The sequence below is a fragment of the Bos grunniens genome, chromosome 16 (genome assembly GCF_055505025.1).
Source record: "Bos grunniens cultivar Pamir isolate PY7600 chromosome 16, Bosgru_T2T1.0, whole genome shotgun sequence".
Classification (NCBI taxonomy): domain Eukaryota; kingdom Metazoa; phylum Chordata; class Mammalia; order Artiodactyla; family Bovidae; genus Bos; species Bos grunniens.
This window is the reverse complement of record NC_141180.1, coordinates 63,355,704-63,377,256: the sequence shown is the minus strand read 5'-3', so window position 1 is coordinate 63,377,256 and position 21,553 is coordinate 63,355,704. Positions and strand designations below refer to the sequence as shown.

The following is a 21,553-nucleotide window of genomic DNA, read 5'->3' as shown; positions in this document are numbered from 1 at the left end:
CTCCAACAGTATGCATTTTTGAGATAGGATGGCAGAAGGTGTGTCATCCCCTGGCCTTAAAACAATTGACATGAATATTGTTTTGTTTTTCTGGAACTCTCTTGCTTTTTCCATGATCCAGTGGATGTTGGCAATTTGATCTCTGGTTCCTCTGCCTTTTCTAAAACCAGCTTGAACATCTGGAAGTTCGTGGTTCACGTATTGCTGAAGCCTGGCTTGGAGAATTTTGAGCATTCCTTTACTAGCCTGTGAGATGAGTGCAACTGTGCAGTAGTTTGAGCATTCTTTGGCATTGCCTTTCTTTAGGATTGGAATGAAAACTGACCTTTTCCAGTCCTGTGGCCACTGCTGAGTTTTCCAAATTTGCTGGCATATTGAGTGCAGCACTTTCACAGCATCATCTTTCAGGATTTGGAATAGCTCAGCTGGAATTCTATCACCTCCACTAGCTTTGTTCGTAGTGATGCTTTCTAAGGTCCACTTGACTTCACATTCCAGGATGTCTGGCTCTAGGTCAGTGATCACACCATCGTGATTATCTGGGTCGTGAAGATCTTTTTTGTACAGTTCTTCTGTGTATTCTTAATATCTTCTGCTTCAGTTAGACATCACTGACTCGATGCACGTGAGTCTCAGCGAACTCCGGGAGTTGGTGATGGACAGGGAGGCCTGGCGTGCTGCGATTCATGGGGTCGCAAAGAGTTGGACACGACTGAGTGACTGATCTGATCTGATCTGATCTGATTGTTTTGTTGAGCCATTACCAGCCCAAGGTTTGAGAAAAGAAAAAATGTTAGTCTTAGGCAGGACCATTTGAAAAAAAGGCAAATTCCAAAGGAAATACACAGTTTCATTAACATAGCTTAAGAAAAACATTTCCATAAGAAAAATGCATTGGTTAGATCAAGGCAGAACCTGGTGTCCTCAACACAGAATTAAAAGAAGTCTCTTTTAATTTTGTTTAGAGAAGGAAAAAAAGTTGCAATTTATTTCCTTCTGTCACTTGGGACCTCTGGCCTTCCTACGTGTTACCCTCTCAGTCTGACACTAAGGTAAGGCCTGGGGACTAAGATTTATAGGTATATTCCTTTCTAGAGACAGCTAATGATTGTAGGAATCCTCTAGCACATTTAGACTCCACAAGTTACCCCATGGAATTATCATCATCCCATACTACTGAGAGTAACTTTACTAGTGGGAGCAGGGAAACACACAGGGCCATGAAACTATGTGAATACAATAGTATTTCATTTTAACATACTGATCATTTTAGGGGGTACCATTTTACATTATGCTCTTAGTGGTTGTCCTGGAGATTAAAATTACTGTCTTAATTTTAACAATCTAGTTTGGATCAATACCATTTTAATGTCAGTTGTGGATAAAAACATTGTTATTCCATTCATCATCTTTTGTTCTATTGTTCTCAAACAAATTATATCTATATCCATTGTGTGCCCATCAGCACACATTTATAATTTTTAGATGATGCATTTTACTTTTAAGTCTGATAGAAAAAAATAAGAATTATAAACAAAGTTATATTTATATTACATTTTGTATGTACCTATATTTTTATCTCTAATGGTGCTACTCATTACTTTATCTGTGTTTTCTTGGGGAAAGTGTTTTCCATACTCGGTTAGATGTTCAAGAATGTCTTTGGGAATCTTCCAGGGACCATCAGAGAAGTCAAAGAATGACAGTTCTTGGGGAATAAGACTGTCAAGAAAGCTCCAACCCCATTCTGTCTCCCCTGGTGGCTGTCAGCCTAAGCATGACTTTCACTGTGATTATAGACTACAGATTACAGAGCTGGAGATTGGAAATAGGTATTAGGCACATCAAAATACCACAAAGTTTGCCGTTGCTACCAAGATTTAGCCATTTTTCTTGAATAGCTCCTTCCTGGATCCTTGTTAATCTCTGGTTAATTTACAGAGTTGTTAAAAATTGATTCTAACATTTTCTTTCTGCCAATTTTATCACTGCTTTTATGGAGAAAAGAATTTTTGGAGGCTCTTACTCTGCCATTTTTTGCTGACATCTGGTTGAGTGTTTTAAATATTTATTTTTAGAGTGGGAGAAAATCTGACGCATTTTATAGTATTGGTGTTTGTTTATTCCTTCCTCATTTACTTGATTTATTCTGTGCTAGTAAACTTGAACAGACAACAAAGTAGGTTAAACAAAAATTAAAACATGAAAAAGAAAACTGAGAATATTTTGGACTTTGAATTTGGCATACATTTTGGGTAAACACCATTAAAATATTGTTTTGATTATTTCAGAGGTTTGGAGGGATTGTAGCTAGTATTTATTCTTATTGACAATGGGAGATTTACACCTGGTCTCATTCATCCTGGATGGTTGTATAGTATTGGTACAACTCGTGAAGTGCCCCCTGTTTTCTGGTCAGTATCCCTCTGATCTTTTTCAAGGAAAGTAACAGCTCTGCTGATTAACAGGAGTCAAGTTCATTGTGTCTTTAGCGATGATCAGCTTTCCCTAACAGGGTAGTTCTTCAAAAAGAACAGTGCCGGATCCCAGCCACAGCGATTATAATTCATTTAGTTTCAGGTGGAGCCTTGATGTTGTTATTTTCACAGTTCTCACAAGCAGCTATATTGTCAGAAGTTGTGTTAAAGAAATAAAAACTTTCCTCCAAGGACTTCTCCCATCCACCCCCAAATACAAACAGTTAAATGAATGTTAATGATCTTAGATCAAGATCTAGACTATTTCTTAGGTTCTGATGTTGAGGATAAGTTGTCAGCAATTTTTAGAAGGTTCAGCATGAATAGATTGAACCATATCATCATAGATTTTAGGGAGAACCTGTCACATTTTTTTGACCTGTTCTCATTCCTTTTCTTGAAGTTCAAAGAATAAGATTCAAAAAATTAATATGTGGATCTCGGTTTAGGAGAAGATACAGCAATGGAGACTACTTGACATGTTTTAGGTCTGATTCTTAGATTTATCTGTGCCTTGGCAAGACAAATTTTTGTCACTTCATATGGTTCAACCAAGATCATCAGGGCCAAAATGTTTTCAGTGGCACCTCAGCAAGTAAGTGCTAAGTGTCTTTGGTCAGCCATATGGTCTGTCCATTTCCATGTCTCAGTGACCTTGTGAGACCTTGTCCTCTGCTATTCGCTGCAGGATTTGCTTGCTCAGGATCCTGGGCACCGGCTCTCTCTCAAGTTTTCTTGCTGAAGATTTCCACTAAAATGAACATAAAAAGCTGAGCTTTCTTTGAAAATTCTAGACTGAACATAATGATAGTACTCTCTGAGTGACTATTCTATGAGGAAATGACTTCTAATATAGCTGTCAGTTCTCTGGAGCCAAAGACCATAAGGAACACACCTGTGTCAAAGTTATGTTTACTGATTCCATGTCACAAGGCACACTGCACACCCTGGGGAACTGAGGGATATTTCAATAGAAGGAAGCTAGAAAAACGTTTTAGAATTCAGGTTTGGGTTAAGTGGCTTTCAAGAGCATACAAAGAAGTAGGACTTTAGACTTCCCTGGTGGTCCAGTGGTTATGCCTCTGCCTTCCAATGCAGGGGATACGGGTTTGATCCCTGGCTGGAGAACTAAGATCCTATATGCCACATGGTGTGGCAAAAAAAAAAAAAGTTTTTAATTTAAAAAAAAGAAGTAGGACTTTGCTCTGAACTGGATGTTGTCTGGAAGCAGAGATAATTCTATAGTTGAGTCTTTTAATAATTCTTATTTAGAAGATGTGGCTGCTGCTGCTGCTAAGTCACTTCAGTCATGTCCGACTCTGTGCGACCCCACAGACAGCAGCCCTCCAGGCTCCCCCATCTCTGGGATTATCCAGGCAGGAACACTGGAGTGGGTTGCCATTTCCTTCCCCAATGCATGAAAGTGAAAAGTGAAAGTGAAGCCGCTCAGTCATGTCTGACTCTTAGCGACCCCATGGACTGCAGCCTATGAAGCTCTTTCCATGGAATTTTCCAGGCAAGAGTACTGGAGTGGGGTGCCATTGCCTTCTCCCTAGAAGATGTGGGGGTGGGGGATAGAGTGAAACAAATGCTTCTATTGATTTTTGTAAGCTGCAGTCATTTATATTAGCCAGAGTAGGTGGTTCATTTGGTCATTTTAGGAGTTTTACACTGTTTTTTCTTTACCTTGTGTTTAGATCTGATTATGGCAAAGTGGTCTTAAGTTTGCCTCGATTCTTCTCAGTTGCTGGTTATCCTTATCTGATGTTGGTGCTCTGGGAACATGTCCATATTGTACAGGAGAAAAACTAAGATCATCTGCAAGAGTCAGGCCAGCTGGTAGCAATGCCTAGAGCTGAGAGTGCCAGGCTAGCTCCCAGATGTCACCAGCTGCTTTGCTCTTTCTCCTGGAATTTATATCCAAATATGTCACCAAGACTAAATTTATCTTTGTCAGGTGTTGATACACCTTCTTAGCATCTTGTTTACCCTTGACATTTATTATGTCCAAATACCTCTATGAGGCAAGACTTCCTACTAGTAACACAGATACATCATTTCTATCATTATTGGCATTTTATATTCTGATTGATGAGTTTTCTATGTTCGCAATGCTGAATCCTAATCTTCATAAAGACTTCCTCATGCCAGACACGTTACCACACATTTTTCATCTGTCTCATTCTTACTACCTGGCCAAATATAAACTTTTCTGGTTGTAGGTTCTCTTCTTAATTTATTTTTATGTTGTCCAGATACTTTACTTTCTCCTCTATGCTTTTCCTCAAAGACTTCTTAATAATATTCTTTCATATGTTTAAGCTTATCTCTAGGTGTTCCTGAAAACTTAAACATATCTTGACAGATTTGGGGCTCTCCTAGGAGGAATATTGATTCTTCCTGGTTCCCTTTGGAAGTGAAAAGTATTTTTGTCCCCATTTCTCAAATCTTTCCATGTTTTTTAATATCCTCATTCCACAAAACATTTTCTTGGCTTCATATGAAATTCCAGTCTATTAAAGAGCATATCTCTATTATAGATATTCTTTTTGGCAGTTGTATTTGATTATGTGTGTGACGGCACTGAGGTATAGTCTTAATAAATTGATATATTAAAATGCTCACTGAACTAGCCTGTGGGGAACTAATATGTATTTCTTTTTGTTTGAGAACAAGGGAAATTATCACTAATTAGGAAAAGGAGGAAAATATCAGGAAAAAGAGAGATCTAATAGTAACATTAAAGATTTTAGAGCACAGGTTAGAAAGTTGGTCCTCCTTATAGGAAGAGTAGAGGAATTTTAAGAGTAGTCAGGTTCAGGATTCACTCGTGTGTGTGTGTGTGTGTGTCTGTGTGTGTGTGTGTGTGCTATAACTCTTTCCCTAGTCTATAACTTTGGTAAATCATTTACACAGTCTGAAATAGATATAATTTAAATCAATCAATGTAATATACCACATTAACAAATTGAAAAATAAAAACCATATGATTATCTCAATAGATGCAGAGAAAGCCTTTGACAAAATTCAACATCCATTTGTGATAAAAACTCTCCAGAAAGCAGGAATAGAAGGAGCATACCTCAACATAATAAAAGCTATATATGACAAACCCACAGCAAACATTATCCTCAATGGTGAAAAATTGAAAGCATTTCCTCTAAAGTCAGGAACAAGACAAGGGTGCCACTTTCACCATTACTATTCAACATAGTTTTGGAAGTTTTGGCCACAGCAATCAGAGCAGAAAAAGAAATAAAAGGAATCCAAATTGGAAAAGAAGAAGTAAAACTCTCACTATTTGAAGAGACATGATCCTCTACATAGAAAACCTTAAAGACTCCACCAGGAAATTACTAGAACTAATCAATGATTATAGTAAAGTTGCAGGATATAAAATCAACACACAGAAATCCCTTTCATTCCTATACACTAACAATGAAAAACAGAAAGAGAAATTAAGGAAACAATTCCATTCACCATTGCAATAGAAAGAATAAAATACTTAGGAATATATCTACCTAAAGAAACTAAAGACCTATATATAGAAAACTATAAAACACTGGTGAAAGAAATCAAAGAGGACACTAATAGATGGAGAAATATACCATGTTCATGGATTGGAAGAATCAATATAGTGCAAATAAGTATACTACCCAAAGCAATTTATAGATTCAATGCAATCCCCATCAAGCTACCAACGGTATGCTTCACGGAGCTAGAACAAATAATTTCACAATTTGTATGGAAATACAAAAAACCTCGAATAGCCAAAGCGATCTTGAGAAAGAAGAAGGGAACTGGAGGAATCAACCTACCTGACTTGAGGCTCTATTACAGAGCCACAGTCATCAAGACAGTATGGTACTGGCACAAAGACAGAAATATAGATCAATGGAACAAAATAGAAAGCCCAGAGACAAATCCGTGCACCTATGGACACCTTATCTTTGACAAAGGAGGCAAGAATATACAATGGATTAAAGACAATCTCTTTAACAAGTGGTGCTGGGAAAACTGGTCAACCACTTGTAAAACAATGAAACTAGACCACTTTCTAACACCATACACAAAAATAAACTCAAAATGGATTAAAGATCTCAACATAAGACCAGAAACTATAAAACTCCTAGAGGAGAACATAGGCAAAACTCTCCGACATACATCACAGCAGGATCCTCTATGACCCACCTCCCAGAATATTGGAAATAAAAGCAAAAATAAACAAATGGGACCTAATTAAACTTAAAAGCTTCTGCACAACAAAGGAAACTATAAGCAAGATGAAAAGGCAGCCTTCAGAATGGGAGAAAATAATAGCCAATGAAGCAACTGACAAACAACTAATCTCAAATATATACAAGCAACTCTTACAGCTCAACTCCAGAAAAATAAATGACCCAATCAAAAAATGGGCCAAAGATCTAAATAGACATTTCTCCAAAGAAGACATACAGATGGCTAACAAACACATGAAAAGATGCTCAACATCACTCATTATCAGAGAAATGCAAATCAAAACCACTATGAGGTACCATTTCACACCAGTCAGAATGGCCCTTCCAAAAGTCTACAAGCAATAAATGCTGGAGAGGGTATGGAGAAAAGGGAACCCTCTTACACTGTTGGTGGGAATGCAAACTAGTACAGCCACTATGGAGAACAGTGTGGAGATTCCTTAAAAAACTGGAAATAGAATTGCCTTATGATCCAGCAATCCCACTGCTGGGCATACACACTGAGGAAACCAGAAGGGAAAGAGACACGTGTACCCCAATGTTCATCGCAGCACTGTTTATAATAGCCAGGACATGGAAGCAACCTAGATGCCCATCAGCAGATGAATGGATAAGAAAGGAGTGGTACATATACACAATGGAGTATTACTCAGCCATTAAAAAGAATACATTTGAATCAGTTCTAATGAGGTGGATGAAACTGGAGCCTATTATACAGAGTGAAGTAAGCCAGAAAGAAAAACACCAATACAGTATACTAATGCATATATATGGAATTTAGAAAGATGGTAACAATAACCCTGTGTACGAGACAGCAAAAGAGACACTGATGTGTAGATCAGTCTTATGGACTCTGTGGGAGAGGGAGAGGGAGAGGGTGGGGAGATTTGGGAGAATGGCATTGAAACATGTATAATATCATGTAGGAAACGAGTCGCCAGTCCAGATTCAATGCACGATACTGGATGCTTGGGGCTGGTGCACTGGGACTACCCAGAGGGAGGGTATGGAGAGGGAGGAGGGAGGAGGGTTCAGGATGGGGAGCACGGGTATACCTGTGGTGGATTCATTTTGATGTTTGGCAAAACTAATACAGTATTGTAAAGTTTAAAAATAAAATAAAATTAAAAAAAGAAAAAAAAATAAAGCAAGGGAATTGAGGTAGCCAAGTATAATGTTTATAAAGAACTTTGACATGAATATTTAGTTACTGGGAGTCAATGATTTCCTTAGTTTAGTAGGAGGGTAACTATAAAGTAGTTAAGCTGGTTCTATAAAAGTTTGACAAATGGAGCTTTTAGTAGTCTTTTAGACAAAATGATATTGAAAATAACTTATCAATGGATACAAAAATGGGTACTGTTCTCCAGGGAAATAAAAATGTAATAGTTGAAGTAATATTTTTTACTGGTCAGAAATCTACAGGTTCAGATCTGAGCCTTAATCAATAATAAACATTTAATCAAATATTGATATACTCCTCTAGAAAATTAAACTTTGGTAGTTCTCTTAGAATATGCTTCAGGAATACATTGACAAGACATATACCATTATCTTTTTGCTCTATTTCCAAATTTTGGATAATTTTTCTTAATAGCAAAGTGTCACTTTGTTTAAGGTGACATAGTAAACAAGTACGCAGCTCACATAGGACTTGCTCCAATACTATTTTCATCTCTGTTGGCTTTCAATAGCAGATTGCCAAACAGAGTGATGCTAAATATAAAGACAGATTTTTAAATGAAAATTTTAATTAAATGTATAGAGAAGTATTTTAAAAAGTTGCAAGATAGAAATGTCATTAAATTGCAGGTAGCAATAAACTATAGAATTAGATGAAGTCCAGATAGCAATGCACATAGACTTTCTATCATACTCTTCAGTAAGTTTAATTATCCCCAAATTTCCTCAATTTTTTTTTAAGTGGCTGCTGCACGTATGCTGTTCCTTTCTTTTAACTGCCAGCACTCTGAGCGTGCATCCGTTTAAACTTGGATAACATAATGCCATGACCTCCTGATGGACATTCTTTCTTATTGCCACCTGCCAGTTCATCCTGAATTGTGAGTCATAAAGGCAGATTTCAGGATGCTACTTCCATGCTCCCAGCTGCATATGGCTTTTTATTTCATATCAAGTGCAGTCCAAGCTTCTCATCCAAAAACTCAAGCCTCGTCCCTCCAGCACTCTCTTAAAACCCAGCAGTTACTACCTAGATTGTATGCACTCTTTTTTTTCCCCCAGAGAGGCAGGTCCCCTCCCCATCTAATGTTTCCTTCTGACTGATTTCCTTTTCTGCTGATCCATGCCTCAACAGAAATGCCTCTTTCCTCCTCTTTGCTTAATCAGAGCACTTATAACAATCATGGCTCATAAAGCCATACTTTTGTTATGAAGCCTCTCCTGACAATTTCAAATCATAATGGTTCTTTTCATTTACCAAATCACAGGATATTAAAACCAAAGTAGTCACAGACTTCTTGTCACCCCTCTTGATATTTTAATGTGAAAACAAAGAACCATGGTGGTTGTAATTAGTCATCTAATTTGTTAGAGGTTAAAATTAGCCTCAGGTTCTTATATCTCCAGTTCATGGGTTTCCCTAACATCCTCCTTCTCTATTCATTGTTATATGATTTTATTTTTTTCATTTATTTTTATTTATTTTTTTTGTGTGTATGTGTAAGAAAGTTTTATTAAAGTATAAAGGAGATAGAGAAAGCTTCTGACATAGGCATCAGAAGGGGGCAGAAAGAGTACCCGCTTGCTAGTGTTAACAATGACGTTATATAATCCAAAACTATCTGGAGGTTGTAAAGACCTCATCAGACCTACTCCCATAATTTACATTTTAAGATAACACTGTCCTCAGGCAAGATACATCCTTGTAAAGACCAGGTCTACTCCCATAATTAACATTTTAAGATAACAGAAGGTTGAATCCAAAGACTGTCCTTAGGCAGGATACATTATTGTTATATAATCCTAAGGAATGTGGAGAAAGAAAAAAAGTTTGTCCTTTCTCCCTCCTTGAGAATTCCAGATCCCTCTCTCCTTGGGGACCCCTAGACTACCTATCAACCTGCCTAGGAACTGACTCTCTCATTCCCCCCTTTTCTTTTTAGGAGAATTATGTTGCCTAGGGAAAAGGGGCATCGTTCTCGTTCCATAACTACTTCCAAGCTGACTGGGGCGTTGTCCCTAAATTGGTGAGGCAACATATTCTCCTAATCCTCATATTGAGGATATCTGATCCAGGGGGCCCAAATAGTAGCTGGAGGAAGCTACAGCAGTAGCAGGAGTTTGAGCAACCATTTGTAACTTAAAAGCTTTCATGCGGCTAATACAATGTTGTTACAATTGATTTTTCTTGAAAACATCTGCAAACTACTTGAAATTGGTATTATAGCCTATGCACTCTTTAAGAATATCTTTGGAGTGCCCGTTTATTTATAAACATAGTACCCTGACTTTTTGAGCATAATTTACCTGAAATAATTTTACAAACATTGATGTGAGACTTACACTGAACAAAACAAGAGAAATCATCAGATGGCAAAAGTTGTAAATATACCCACAGATACTAATTTCATCAAACAACTCCCCTGAAAAGGAAGTACCTAACTTTGGAATATTGTTTTTAAAAGAGCATTTTCTTTTCTAAGAATCATATTTAAGGGACACATGAATATAACTGAAGATAATTTTAAAAATATATATAAATATGTGTGTAACTTGTGTTTTGTTTATTTCATGGTATAACTTGAAGTATAAAATGTAAGAACATAATATTATTAAATGTTCATTGGAATACTTATGCACTGACAGATTTTATACTGATAGATATGCAGTTTTTATTTAAAAATATCTATATATACACATATTTGCATATATTGCTTAGAAAACTATATTAATCTGTGAATTAAAATCTAATAAACAAAAAGGGAAAGTTTTTACAGTATAAGACATTCTTTCAAGAGATGATTTATCATAGACAAACAATCCAACAGTTATATTCATAATTTAGGTATTTGTTTTTGCAAGAATATTAAAGTCCCTCCCCATGATTTCTCATTTTACTGAGTTCCTATAAAATTGAAGCAAGAAAATACTCATATTTCACTGATTTGCATCTTGTTTTCCCCAAGACTTACTGAATCAGGTTAAATGAATAATTTAAAATCTACACATTGCAGCATAACGTAAGATTCTTGTATGAATTTCACTGTTGAACATGCATTAAAAAGCACTATTTTAAGGCTATTGAAGATGCTCACATAGTATCCCTAAGCACCTATTTTTAGAAGGATTTGCAGCCTTCTGTGCCACTGATGATAAGGAATTTCATTGTTCTGGCTTCCATACCCTGCTTGACCTATTCATCCTAAATAAGCTAATCCTGGAGAGAGTTTTGCTTAAGGCATAAAATGACCAACACAGGGATGGAAAGCAAATCTACCACTGCACATGCAGAAACTAATATAAGAGCCATGATGGAGTGTTATATGCATGTCAATACAGTTTCAGATGATACTTCCTACTAAAGTCAAGACATCTGATTTAAGGACTTTGGTCATCATCTACAATAATTTGAGCACCAGAAACTGATGTTACATAGAACAACATAGTTACCTTTATGCAACTGTTGTCAAAGTTCTGATTCACTGATAAAATCACCCAGGAGAATACAGTAGTATTAAAAAGAAGTCAAGAGGATGGCGCAAAATTGTAAATATGATATTAAGGATTCCCACTTTCCTTAGGGCTGGCTTTCATAATGGATATCAAATGTGAATTCAGAATACAAAAGTATTTTGTTTGACAAGAGAAAAGTTTGGACCAAAAGTCAAAAGCTTTTCTCCTAACTCAGTATATCTCCCTGAATGCATTATTTTTATCTACCATGTAGAGTGAAGCTTCCACTAATGACCTGTCTCATTAATATCAGCAGCAAAAACCTACAGTCCTAAAGCCACCAAGCTGTAATTTCTGTTCTAAAAATCATCAGGGCTTTTGATGAGAACTACATCTAAGGGCTTCAAGTCAAGGCAACTTAATTAAATCTAAGTAAGAATGGCCAAGATAAGAGATGTTTTGCATGAATATAAATATGTTGGTATGGATTAAATTGGAGGAACCCTTGTCATGCAGAAATATTGATTTGCCTCATTAGCACATCTTTTCTTTAATGAAAGCAAGATTTCTTGAAGGACATGTTTTCTTTGTTGGATTGAAAAATTACATTTAAAATTAAAAACATTTGTATTAAAAAAAAAAATCGCTCTAATTCTCAAGCTTGAGTTGAGTCATTACAGGGGCTTCCCTGGCAGCTCAGAAAGTAAAGAATCTGCCTGCAGTGTGGGAGACATGGGCTCAATCCCTGGGTTGGGAAGATCCCCTGGAGAAGGAAATGGCAAACACTCCAATTTTCTTGCCTGGAGAATTCCATGCACAGAGGAGCCATTAGAACAGAAATGCAAAAGGTATATGGTTGTTAATACATGCAGATATTGCCAATTTCTCATTCAAGTATTATAATGGTAACAAGTGGCTTAATAGTTTAAATGGCATTTGAAAGCCAACAACTGATTTTTTTTTTTATTTAACATAGATTATAAATGATCAGAAATGGCTACTTTCCCACAAGATAGTCAGTGAAGAAGTCATAAAGTTAAGAGTCTATATCCACAAAGGGAAATGTTAGAAGTCATAACAGAATATTGAGTGGTGCTCCATCAGATGTTAAACCTATACTTTCTATTCTTGTGTAAAAAATACATCAAATTTTGCCTAAATCTCTGTTCATTTTATTGAAACTATCCTGGAGGCCATTATGATAGGAAATTGAGAAAGTAATACCTATTCCTTTGGACAAAGATCATTGAGTTAAGTATTCCAAATCTGACCTCACATAATTAGTAACCAGTTTCAAACCATTGCCCTTAGATTCATCGTTTATTGCACCTCTTTCAGTATCTAATCAGTGGAAGAATTGTAGGAATTAGTGGTACTACAGACAAATACACATAGGTTTTGAGGAAGAACATCCCAGTTTTTAAACTCATTAATCCTGATTATCTCCTGCTTGCATCATAGCTAAATCTTTTAGTCCAACTATAAGTAAGTACCATTTGCAACACACACACACACACACACACATTATAAAGATAGTGGTGACCAGTAGCTTTAGAAATAAATTTGCCTGTGTGCCTGCATCCCTAAGTCTAGTCCTCAAGAAGTGAACATGAGGTTTCTCTCCAGTGACACCCTAGCTCCAGATTTCTGTATGTGACTGCTTTCTTACTCTCATGAGGACACGGTCTTATAGACGCTGAGTTTGTTTCAAGAGCATACAGGACACGGAGATTAAGTTGAGTGGTTCTTAAATGGGGATGTAATTCTTAATATGAAAAGCCTGTGGCACAGAATGTGTAAAACCTCTTGCAATTACAGAAGACTCCCATACAAGCAATATTAGTGGTACATCTGTGACACATACACCACACAGAAGTAGGTAACATGTATAAAAGTAGTATTATGTGCTGGGTCAGGCTGCCCTGGTAGCTCAGCTGGTAAAGAATCTACCTGCAATGCAGGAGACCTGGGTTCAATCCCTGGGTCAGGAAAATGTCCTGGAGGAGGGCACGGCAACCCACTCCAGTATTCTTACCTAAGAATCCACATGGACAGAGGAGCCTGGTGGGCTACAGTCCATGGGGTCGCAAAGAGTTGGACACAAATAAAGTGACTAAGCACACATGTACCAGGTCTGCCCCTGCCTTTTGCTTCAGTTTCACTTTACACAAATACCTGTATCTTAATTTAAATAAAATAGAAACTTACTTCAAGTTCAGCATCCGTATGTGTTGTATTTAGCTGTCACACTGAAAGCCAAGCTGAAATGCTGCAGGAACATGATGGAAAGTTAAAATCAGTAACAACAACAAAGGAGAAGCAAACTTTCTTAAAAGATCAACCGTAGTCCTATTCTGCAAAATGTCTTAGGGTGAATTATAGGGCCAAAGAATATGTACTCTGAGAGAGAGCTAAGATCCCTGTGGCAATCTGCTCAGAACAACAGACAACGTTTCAAAATAATCTTTTTTAACTGTATGAAATAAATGCCTAAGACATTAAAGAAAACTAATTACATTTAATCAGAGCTCTATCCATGGCTCTTCTGGCAGCCTTTGGACACCATATAAGGAATCTCTGCATGATACGCAGGCAGTTGAAATAAGAACGAATAAGTGTAGATTGCAGATATAGTTAAGAGGTAGAAATTACAGAACTTTCTGATAAAAAATATTGGGTGGAAGTAATTGAGAATGAGGGAATAATCAAAGGAAATACCCAGCTTCAAGGTTTAACATTAGTGTGGGGGATGCTGACATTTTCAGAGATGATAACTGGTCAGTACATGTAGAGAGACTGTATGTCCATAAAACAGTGTCGGTGGTGGTACAGTAGACTCCAGGAGTGCCAGTTTGGCCCTGTGAGTTTTGAAATGCCTCTTAGGTTGTCAAAGGAAGACACCAAAAAGGCAGTTGTAAGTCAAAGTCTGAATTTTGGATGCGTTCAATTCATAAGATATTTTTGGATATGTTCAATTCATAACCCGCAAAACAATACCTGTGTGTTCCTTCCAATACAGCGCTATCCAATTTTGCATTCAACATGGAAATCTTTTCTTTTTCTTAGCAACCTCAAGGGACCAGAATTCAGCAGGGTTTACTTTAGAAACTGTTGATATTTTACTAATTGCTCATTCTATAGTTATTATGTAACATATAATAACTTTTGAGAAGTACTAGATGACAGACACTGCTCCTAGACACTGTTCCTACATACATCAATTCAAATCATGGCTATCATTTTGCAAGTTTATATATATATATATATATATATATATATATGAAGAAGCCAAAGATTCAGACAGATTATTTATCTTTTACAAGGTTATATGGTGATTAACTTGCTAACTAAAATTTGGACTCAGATCTGTGTGACTTCAAAGCCCATAATTTTTTTGTGGTATCTTATACTTGTGCCTTTTTTCATCTATTCTATTCCAGTATATTTAAACCTCTAATTTACTGGTTCATTGAATTTATTCTTCTCATATCAGGTTGAGATAGAAGTTTTTAATAACTCAGAAGATAAATGGCCTTTCTCTTGCTCAGTAGACAAATTTATTCTCTCCAAAATAGGACTCAAATATGGATACTTTATTGCCTATTTGGTGCTATGGTGTATCACCAAAAATCCTCTATAAAATAGCATTGCCACCCAGAAACTTCCTATTAAGAAAGGGAGTATCACACAATCATTTTTAAAGAAACCAATAAAAATAAAACAAAAAAAAATGGCCAGAGCAATACTTCAAATATTCCTCTTCTCTGTAAAATGAATGTAGGTCTATTTTTTCCATGGATGCTGTATTCATAGACACAGTCATAGCCACTCCTGCAGAGATATAGAAAAGATGGTCTTCTTTGTTCCCTGGGAGACATTTTTTTCCCATTTCCACTCCTTGTTGTTTTATTCTTCTGAAAGCTTTTTCAGATATGTTTACTTACTCACCTGCAGCTAAACCTTGTTTTCATAGGTAGGTGGTAAATCTTTTTTCACTGCCAGTTATAGCTTACTTTATTCTTTAAAAGAAATCCTTTGATTTTTTTCCATATTTAGAATTAAAATCTCCACATAGTACTTTTAAGAGCAATTTCTGTCTATTTATCTGAGGGTTACCTTTGGATCTGCTAAACTTTAATACTTCACTGGATGTTCACATGCCAACCATTTTCTCCCATGTTTTGAATGTTACCCTATTACCTTCAAAACACAAAAATACACGTGAGTGAAAGTCACCATTTGGCTTCTTATTGTTGAGTCAACTTCTGAAATCTTGCTCTGGAATCCATTTTCTGAAGGAATTCACCTACAAGAGTAATTCTGCAGTATAATAACCCCACAATGGAAACTGCTTTTGATTTTTTTTTTTATGCATAATTTTTTTTTCTAATTTTATTTTATTTTTAAACTTTACATAATTGTATTAGTTTTGCCAAATATCAAAATGAATCCACCACAGGTATACATGTGTTCCCCATCCTGAACCCTCCTCCCTCCTCCCTCCCCATACCATCCCTCTGGGTCGTCCCAGTGCACTAGCCCCAAGCATCCAGTATCGTGCATCGAACCTGGACTGGCAACTCGTTTCTTACATGATATTTTACATGTTTCAATGCCATTCTCCCAAATCTTCCCACCCTCTCCCTCTCCCACAGAGTCCATAAGACTGTTCTATACCTCAGTGTAGAAACATATACAAGATTTATATGTTCATTGGTTATGACTATTAGGTTGGTACAAAATTAATTTTGGTTTCTCATTGTTGGTCACTTCCCTGGTGGCTCAGACGGTAAAGCGTATGTCTACAATATGGGAGACCTGGGTTCAATCCCTGGGTTGAGAAGATCCCCTGGAGGAGGAAATGGCCACACACACCAGTACTCTTGCCTGGAAAATCCCACGGACAGAGGAGCCTGGTATGTAACAGTCCATGGGGTCATAAAGAGTCAGACTCAACTGAGCGACTTCACTTTCACTTTTGCTTTGTTGAGATTTGGCATTTGATACTGGAATATGTTCTTAAATAAATGTGGTTATGTTATCGTCATTTTAATGCACATTTCTCATTTTATGTTTTTGAACTAATGACATTACTTGCTGTGTATTTTATATTTATTTTAGACTAGGGGAATAATGTTAGACAAAAAGCAAATTCAAGCGATTTTCTTACCCAAATTCAACTTGGGTAAGTAAAGCAGTGGAAACAGCTCACAACATCAATAACGTACTTGGCACAAGAACCGCTAATGAATGTATAGTGCAGAAAAGCTTCAAGAAGGCTTACAAAGGAGATGAGAGCCTTAAAGATTCGGACCACAGTGGCTGGACATCAGAAGTTGACAACGACCAACCGAGAGCTATCTTTGAAGCTGATCCTCATATAATTACACAATGATAGTTGCCAAGGAAGTCAATGTCAACCATTCTATGGTTATTTCAGTATTTAAAGCAAGTTGAAAGGGTGAAAAAGCTTGATAAGAGGGTGCCTCTTGCTGCTGCTGCTGCTGCTAAATCGCTTCAGTCGTGTCCAACTCTGTGTGACCCCATAGATGGCAGCCCACCAGGCTCTGCCGTCCCTGGGATTCTCCAGGCAAGAATACTGGAGTGGGTTGCCATTTCCTTCTCCAATGCATGAAAGTGAAAGCATTGTTTTCAATTTTCATCTTCCCTAGTTCTACACAACAACAATGAACCAGTTCTCAATTGGATTGTGATGTGTGACAAAAAGTGGATTTTATATGACAACCGGCAATTACCAGCTTGGTGGTTACACTGAGAAGCTCGAAAACACTTTCCAAAGCTAAATTTAGACCCCCAAAAATGTCATGGTCACTCTCTGCTGGTCTGCTGCTGGTCTGATCCACTATAGGTTTCTGAATCCCAGTGAAACCATTACATCTGAGAAGTAGGCTCAGCAAATCCATGAGATGCACCAAAAACTGCAATGCTTACAGTCAGCACTGGTTAACAGAAAGGGTCCAATTCTTCTCCCTGACAAGGCCCAACCGCACATCACACAACCAGTGCTTCAAAACATGTATGAATTGGACTAAAAAATTTTGCCTCATCCACCATATTCATCTGACCTCTAACCTATTGACTGCCACTTTTTCAAGCATCTCGACAACTTTTTGCAAGGAAAATACTTCCACAACCAAAAATGCTTTCCAAGAGTTTGTCAAATCCCAAAGCAAGGATTTTTACATTGTAGAAGTAAACAAACAGTTCTTGCTGGCAAGAATGTATTGATTGTAATGGTTCCCATTTTTATGAATAAAGATGTTTGTGGGCCTAGTTATAATGATTTAAAATTTATGGTCAGAAACCACAATCATTTTTGTACCAACCTATTATTCAGTTGTGTGATTTAGTGAACTCATGAATTTTTCTTACAGAATATTAATTGTAAATAAATCCATTTAAGCTGATAGAATCCAAACAATAAAATTAAAGTGCATTTAGAATAGAATAATGCTTTAAGAAAAATAATAATAATAACATCTTATGGAAAATCCCTAACGGCTTTTTGGCTAAAACAAAACCTCACTATGGCTAAGTAATTATTGAGACCTCTATTTAAAAATACAGATAGATACAAAGATACAAGGATAGATAGACATTCCTAGCGAGCACAGGCAGCCAAAGGCATGTCTCAGAACTTTCAGCTAAGTCTTCATGACTTTATCATGTCAGGTGTTTTAATAAAAAGTTTGAGTCATTTTTGATCTTTGAGTGCTGACAACTTTCAAACATAGCTTTTGATTTTCCCATTTCGCCCACATCTGAACCATGAAGCCCCCGCCAGCCAGCAGGAATCCTCACTCCATGCCTAGTACCAACCATTACCATTCCTCATGCCACCAGGTTCTTCTTTTCTATCCAACCATTTTTAGTTCTGCTCAGGAGCCTGCTCTGTTTTCCTCAGCAAAAAGCTTCCTTCTGCGACTAATGAATCTTTCACACCCTCTTGTAAAAAGCCTCTTGATGAAGGTGAAAGTGGAGAGTGAAAAAGTTGGCTTAAAGCTCAACATTCAGAAAACGAAGATCATGGCATCCGGTCCCATCACTTTATGGGAAAAGATGGGGAAACAGTGGAAACAGTGTCAGACTTTATTTTTCTGGGCTCCAAAATCACTACAGATGGTGACTGCAGCCATGAAATTAAAAGACGCTTACTCCTTGGAAGGAAAGTTATGACCAACCTAGATAGCATGTTCAAAAGCAGATACATTAGTTTGCCAACAAAGGTTCATCTTGTCGAGGCTATGGTTTTTCCTGTGGTCATGTATGGATGTGAGAGTTGGACTGTGAAGAATGCTGAGCACCGAAGAATTGATGCTTTTGAACTGTGGTGTTGGAAAAGACTCTTGAGAGTCCCTTAGACTGCAAGGAGATCCAATCAGTCCATTCTAAAGGAGATCAGCCCTGGGATTTCTTTGGAAGGAATGATGCTAAAGCTGAAACTCCAGTACTTTGGCCACCTCATGCGAAGAGTTGACTCATTGGAAAAGACTGTTTCCAGTTTTTTAAGGAATCTCCACACTGTTCTCCATGGTGGCTGTACTAGTTTGCATTCCCACCAACAGTGTAAGAGGGTTCCCTTTCCTCCACACCCTCTCCAACATTTATTATTTGTAGACTTTTGGATCGCAGCCATTCTGACTGGTGTGAAATGGTACCTCATAGTGGTCTTGATTTGCATTTCTCTGATAATGAGTGATGTTGAGCATCTTTTCATGTGTTTGTTAGCCATCTGTATGTCTTCTTTGGAGAAATGTCTATTTAGTTCTTTGGCCCATTTTTTGATTGGGTCATTTATTTTTCTGGAGTTGAGCTGGAGGAGTTGTTTGTATATTTTTGAGATTAGTTGTTTGTCAGTTGCTTCATTTGCTATTATTTTCTCCCATTTTGAAGGCTGTCTTTTCACCTTGCTGATAGTTTCCTTTGATGTGCAGAAGCTTTTAAGGTTAATTAGGTCCCATTTGTTTATTTTTGCTTTTATTTCCGATATTCTGGGAGGTGGGTCATAGAAGATCCTGCTGTTATATATGTCAGAGAGTGTTTTGCCTATGTTCTCCTCTAGGAGTTTTATAGTTTCTGGTCTTATGTTGAGATCTTTAATCCATTTTGAGTTTATTTTTGTGTATGGTGTTAGAAAGTGTTCTAGTTTCATTCTTTTACAAGTGGTTGACCAGTTTTCCCAGCACCACTTGTTAAAGAGATTGTCTTTAATCCATTGTATATTCTTGCCTCCTTTGTCAAAGATAAGGTGTCCATATGTGCGTGGATTTATCTCTGGGCTTTCTATTTTGTTCCATTGATCTATATTTCTGTCTTTGTGCCAGTACCATACTGTCTTGATAACTGTGGCTTTGTAGTAGAGCCTGAAGTCAGGTAGGTTGATTCCTCCAGTTCCATTCTTTTTTCTCAAGATCACTTTGGCTATTCGAGGTTTTTTGTATTTCCATACAAATTGTGAAATTATTTGTTCTAGCTCTGTGAAGAATACTGTTGGTAGCTTGATAGGGATTGCATTGAATCTATAGATTGCTTTGGGTAGTATACTCATTTTCACTATATTGATTCTTCCAATCCATGAACATGGTATATTTCTCCATCTATTAGTGTCCTCTTTGATTTCTTTCACCAGTGTTTTATAGTTTTCTATATATAGGTCTTTAGTTTCTTTAGGTAGATATATTCCTAAGTATTTTATTCTTTCCATTGCAATGGTGAATGGAATTGCTGCTGGGCATACACACTGAGGAAACCAGAAGGGAAAGAGACACGTGTACCCCAATGTTCATGGCAGCACTGTTTATAATAGCCAGGACATGGAAGCAACCTAGATGCCCATCAGCAGATGAATGGATAAGAAAGCAGTGGTACATATACACAATGGAGTATTACTCAGCCATTAAAAAGAATACATTTGAATCAGTTCTAATGAGGTGGATGAAACTGGAGCCTATTATACAGAGTGAAGTAAGCCAGAAAGAAAAACACCAATACAGTATACTAACGCATATATATGGAATTTAGAAAGATGATAACAATAACCCTGTGTACGAGACAGCAAAAGTGACGCTGATGTATGGAACAGTCTTATGGACTCTGTGGGAGAGGGAGAGGGTGGCAAGATTTGGGAGAATGGCATTGAAACATGTAAAATATCATGTATGAAACGAGATGCCAGTCCAGGTTCGATGCACGATACTGGATGCTTGGGGCTGGTACACTGGGACGACCTGGAGGGATGGTATGGGGAGGGAGGAGGGAGGAGGGTTCAGGAGGGGGAGCACATGTATACCTGTGATGGATTCATTTTGATGTTTGGCAAAACTAATACAATTATGTAAAGTTTGAAAATAAAATAAAATTAAAAAAGAAAAGAAAAGAAAAGACTCTGATGCTGGGAGGGATTGGGAGCAAGAGGAGAAGGGGAAGACAGAGGATGAGATGGCTGGATGGCATCACTGACTCGATGGACGTGAGTCTGAGTGAACTCTGGGAGTTGGTGATGGACAGGGAGGCCTGGTGTGCTATGATTCATGGGGTCACAAAGAGTCGGACATGACTGAGTGACTGATCTGATCTGATCTGATCTGTGTCTGTGTGGCTTCCTCATGATCACCATCCAGACCAATGGGGCATCAATCCCGGCCCCTGCAGGAAAAACATGGTGAAAATACTAATTTTTTACAATACCATAATTTCACTCAGTTTTCTAATTTTAAATATGTAAGTCTTTTAATATTGATAATATTCCATGTACTTTACAGTGTGACTAAGTTCTTTGCACATTTTTTATTAAAGAGCAGACATTGGATTTTATTTTATTATTTTTTAAATTGAAATACTGTTGATTTCAGGATCCTGAAAGATGATGTTGTGAATATGCTGCACCCCTTGGACTGCAAGGAGATCCAACCAGTCCATCCTGAATGAGATCAGCCCTGGATTTCTTGGGAAGGAACGATGCTAAAGCTGAAACTCCAGTACTTTGGCCACCTCATGTGAAGAGTTGACTCATTGGAAAAGACTCTGATGCTGGGAGGGGTTGGGGGCAGGAGGAAAAGGGGACGACAGAGGATGAGATGGCTGGATGGCATCACCAACTCGATGGACGTGAGTCTGAGTGAACTCGGGGAGATGGTGATGGACAGGGAGGCCTGGCGTGCTGCGATTCATGGGTCCCAAAGA

General features: G+C 37.5%; 1 pseudogene across 1 annotated transcript in view; it reads right to left on the bottom strand.

Moving 5' to 3' along the window:
* Window positions 1-21,553, bottom strand: part of LOC147356937 (E3 ubiquitin-protein ligase MGRN1 pseudogene) — a 45,885-nt pseudogene that overhangs the window by 4,651 nt on the left and 19,681 nt on the right. Inside the window, exon 2 of the transcript XR_015142896.1 lies at window positions 3,142-3,228. The product of XR_015142896.1 is annotated as an E3 ubiquitin-protein ligase MGRN1 pseudogene (transcript). The remainder of the gene's footprint in view (window positions 1-3,141; window positions 3,229-21,553) is intronic.